This window comes from Arachis stenosperma, chromosome 7 (assembly GCF_014773155.1).
Source record: "Arachis stenosperma cultivar V10309 chromosome 7, arast.V10309.gnm1.PFL2, whole genome shotgun sequence".
Classification (NCBI taxonomy): domain Eukaryota; kingdom Viridiplantae; phylum Streptophyta; class Magnoliopsida; order Fabales; family Fabaceae; genus Arachis; species Arachis stenosperma.
The window spans coordinates 14356580-14361686 of NC_080383.1; positions in this window are offsets into that span (position 1 = coordinate 14356580).

The following is a 5107-nucleotide window of genomic DNA, read 5'->3' on the forward strand; positions in this document are numbered from 1 at the left end:
ATTCGAATATGTGACTATTTTTGAAATTGATTTTCTTTTTTTTATAGGTGAAAAGTTTCTAGGAGTCTCAACGGCGAGCTTAAGAGCTCGTTTGAAGATGAAAAATGTTAAAAAAGAGTGTTCATCATCGAACCCTGGTAAGGTAGATGGAGAAGGGGAGGTTAATTAACTAGCTTAAAAAAAAGAATATTATATTTTAGCAGAGGAAAACCGACCTTATGCATGATGACGATTTAATGGAAAAGGAAAAAGAAAATTCTCTGGAAGAGCAAACTGCTTTTGTGAGCAAACAGGAGAGATTGCATGACTTTATTGAGAGTGGTGATGGTTTCTCAGTGTCGGATAAAAGTTTTTCTTTTTCGGTTGTTGCCAATGAGGTGTTTTAGTCAACTTTCGATGTGACCTTGGCTAATGAGGTTGGAGATGAGACCATTCATCAATATCTTTAGGTATGACTTTAGTGTCATAATAGATGATGGATTTTGAGTTTATATAACTCTTTATTTGTTTTGACGTAGATGATCGGCTTTTGGATTGCAAATATCGGTCAGAGTCAAGAGAGAAAGCATAAAAAGTTGTTAGAGAAGATTGATGAGTCAATAAACTTGAAGGAAGAGTTAGAGCTAAAGAAAAATTTGATTGATGATTTAAAAAAGAAGTTTGGGGAAAAGGAAGAAAAATTGAAATTTGTTAAGAATAACTATGAGAAAGATTCAGATTTGCTGAAGAAAAAGGGAGCGATCTTTCTAACATGAAAAATCAAATGATTGAAGTGATTGTCAAGTTGAAGAACATGGAAAAAAGTAAGGAAACTAAAATTTTAGATGCGTTTGCTGAAGGGTTTGAGCGTGTAGTGATACAACCAAAGTTTTTTGCTTTGGATAATGATTTCTCTCAAATGGATCCAGGAAAGTGGTGCATAATTGATTGTTAGTAGATGATTATGAAGCTGCCGAGGAAGAAGATAAAAACTTGGCATAGTGATTTGCAGTTTCTATTTGCATTTTGATTTTATGTTGTTATTTTGTTGTATTTTGCTCATTAAACTTGTGATGATTTAAATTTGACATTTGCCAAGTGTTTTGGCTTATTTGGATATGTAACAGTTAGTTGTGGAATTGCTAGATGGTATTTTGATAATGTTGACTATTTTGATACTTTGAAGAGGATTGATTAGATCAATGAATGATTTATCAGCAGTGATAAGTGAGTTGGTAGATTTGAAAAATTTGGCTATATTGCCAGGAGTTGGTATTATGCTATACCAATTTTCTTTTCATATTACTTATAGGTTATTTGATAAAAATTCAGCTTAGTGTGTGATAAGAATTACTATTGCGAGTTTGTCAATGATTTAGAATTATCGATTTTTGTTGGTAAATTTTGTTTTGTAAACATTTTGATTCTGGTTGTGTCAAATTTACCACTAGTGAATAAAGTTTTGACATTATTGAACATCTGATCGGTAGAATGGTTTGAGTCATAATTGTATATTAGAGAAATGATTCATAGAGTTGCTTGTTATAGTTATAGATTGGATTGTTATAGGTCGTTCACTAAAAAATGAATGAACGAAAAGGTCGGATTTTAGATCATGGTAATAGTGTTATTAGACTTTTGGTTACAAAGGTGCAAGTAGGCTTGCCTCATTAAAATCTCTCCAAGTAAAATTTTTTATTTTGGAAAAACTCTTGTGAGTAGAAAAAAGAGTATAAACATAACCATGTCTTTTAGCTATAATATTGTTTTAAAGAAGAGACATTTCAAGTATTAGGTAAAGTGTACTATCTAAAGATTGAAGACGATATGCACCATTTCCTAGAACTTCAACAACTTGGAATGGGCCCTCCCATTTGGCTGCCAATTTTTCATGAGATGGAGGTCGTCTGGCCTGTTCGGTCTTTCTGAGTACGAGGTCGCCAATTTGAAATGATCAGGGGAGAGGCCTTCTGATTGTGCCACTAAGCTATGTTACGTTGTTGATGAGCGGATAATTTGTACACTTTTTGGCATTGTTTTTAGTATGTTTTTAGTATCTTTTAGTTAGTTTTTAGTATATTTTTATTAGTTTTTAATTAAAATTCACTTTTCTGGATTTTACTATGAGTTTGTGTGTTTTTCTGTGATTTCAGGTATTTTCTGACTGAAATTGAAGGTTCTAAGCAAAAATCTGATCCAGAGACTGAAAAGGACTGCAGATGCTGTTGGATTCTGACCTCCCTGCACTCGAAGCGGATTTTCTGGAGCTACAGAAGCCCAATTGGCGCGCTCTCAACGGCGTTGGAAAGTAGACATCCAGGGCTTTCCAGCAATATATAATAGTCCATACTTTGCCCAAGATTTGATGGCCCAAACCTGCGTAGCAAACCGGCCTCAGAAATTCCAGCGTTAAACGCCGGAACTGGCATAAAACTTGGAGTTAAACGCCCAAACTGGCATGAGAACTGGCGTTTAACTCCAGAAAACGTCTCTACACATAAAAGCTTCAATGCTCAGCCCAAGCACACACCAAGTGGACCCGGAAGTAGATTTTTCTGTCATTTACTCATTTCTGTAAACCTTAGGATACTAGTTTACTACTTATAGGACCTTTTGACTTTGTAATCAGGACGGAAGGCGACCTTATGACATTGTACACCTTTTCTTCCACAGCATGAGTCTCTAAACCCCATGGTTGGGGGTGAGGAGCTCTGCTGTGTCTTGATGGATTAATGCAATTACTACTGTTTCTCATTCAATCATGCTTGCTTCCATTCTAAGATAATACTTGTTCTTAATCCGGATGAATGTGATGATCAGTGACAATCATCATCATTCTCAACTATGAACATGTGCCTGACAACCACCTCTGTTCTACCTTAGATTAAGTAGTTATCTCTTGGATTCTTTTATCGGAATCTTCGTGGTATAAGCTAGACTGATGGCGGCATTCAAGAGAATCCGGAAGGTCTAAACCTTGTCTGTGGTATTCTGAGTAGGATTCAATGACTGAATGACTGTGACGTGCTTCAATCTCCTGAAGGCGGGGCGTTAGTGACAGACGCCAAAAGAATCACTGGATTCTACTCCGGTCTGATTGAGAACCGACATATGGAATGCCGTGCCGTGACAGGGCATTAGGAATCGTTCCAATGAGAGGATGGGAGGTAGCCACTGACAACGGTGAAACCCTACACACAGCTTGCCATGGAAGGAGACTTGCGTGTTTGATGAAGAAGACAGTAGGAAAGCAGAGATTCAGAAGATGGAGCATCTCCAAACCTCAACCTATTCTCCATTACTGCAAAACAAGTAACCATTTCATGTTCTTTTACTTTTTACAATCAATCCTGATAATTTCTGATATCCTGACTAAGATTTACAAGATAACCATAGCTTGATTCAAGCCGACAATCTCCGTGGGATCGACCCTTGCTCACGCAAGGTATTACTTGGACGACCCAGTGCACTTGCTGGTTAGTTGTGCGGGATTGCAAAAGTGTTATCGCAATTTCGTGCACCAAGTTTTTGGCGCCGTTGCCGGGGATTGTTCGAGTTTGGACAACTGACGGCTTATCTTGTTGCTTAGATTAGGACTGTTTTATTTTTGTTGGTTTAGAGTCTTTTAGTTGAGTCTAGTTTCATATTCTAAGTTTGGTGTCAATTGCATGCTGTTGTTTTTCTTTTGATTTTCGAATTTTTCTTATTCTTAGTCCCTTTTTGATTCACAAAAGTTCTAAGTTTGGTGTCCTCTTTGTGTTTTTCCTTCAAAATTTTCGAAAATTTAGTGTTTGATTTTCTAAAAATTTTAAGTTTGGTGTCTTTTTGTGTTTTTCTCTTTCCTCTTTTTAAGAATCAAATCTTTTTCAAAAAAAATTTTCAATCATATCTTCTTAATTGCTGTTTTCAAAATCTTTTTTTCACTAATTGATTCAGTTCTCAATTTGCTTTGATCTCATTTTATTTTTTTTATTTTCGAATTTTATTTTATTTTCCTTTTATTTTATTCTATTGTATTCTATTTTTTTCGGTTATTTCAAAAAAAAAAAAAAACAAACAAAATTTGTCTCTTTGCAATTGTTATCATTTCCCTTTTGTCCATTATGGACTTAAGTGGAATTAACCAGTCCAGAAGGACTCTGGGGTCCTATGCCAACCCCAATACAGCTGCATATGGGAGTAGCATCTGTGTACCCCCCATCAAAGCAAGCAGCTTTGAGTTAAACCCTCAACTCATTATCATAGTGCAGCAAAATTGCCAGTATTCCGGTCTTCCACAGGAAGAACCTACTGAGTTTCTGGCACAGTTCTTACAAATTGCTGACACAATACATGATAAAGAGGTAGATCAGGATGTCTACAGACTGTTACTGTTTCCATTTGCTGTAAAAGATCAAGCAAAAAGGTGGTTGAATAACCAACCTACAGCAAGCATAAAGACATGGAAACAGTTATCAGAAAAATTCCTGAATCATTTTTACCCTCCAAAAAGGATGACACAGCTAAGGCTGGACATCCAAGGCTTTAAACAAGAGGATAATGAATCCCTTTATGATGCCTGGGAGAGGTATAGAGGTATGCTCAGAAAATGCCCCTCTGAAATGTTTTCAGAGTGGGTACAGTTAGACATCTTCTACTATGGGCTTACAGAAAAAGCTCAGATGTCTTTAGACCACTCAGCTGGTGGATCTATACACATGAGAAAGACAATTGAAGAAGCTCAAGAGCTTATAGACATTGTTGCTAGAAACCAATACTTATATTCTAGCAAGGAATTCGTTCCACAAGAGGAGGTCATGGCAGTAGTCAATGATCCTGATCCTCAAGAACAGATGAATGAGCTTAATCAACAATTGCTCCTGATGACAGAACAGTTAGCTGAATTTAAAGAAATGCTCCATGATACTAAGGTTGCTAATAAGAGCATAGAACTGCAGTTGAATCAAGCAAAACAGCAAATATCTAAACAAATAACAGAAGAATGTCAAGCAGTTCAACTGAGGAGTGGGAAAACACTGAATGCCACTGCTCAAAAGAGCAAGAAGTCAATTAAGGAACAGTTGACAGAAGATGACCAAGCCACTGTTCAAAATCCCTCTGAGGACAGTAAGAGCCCAGAGAGGAATAT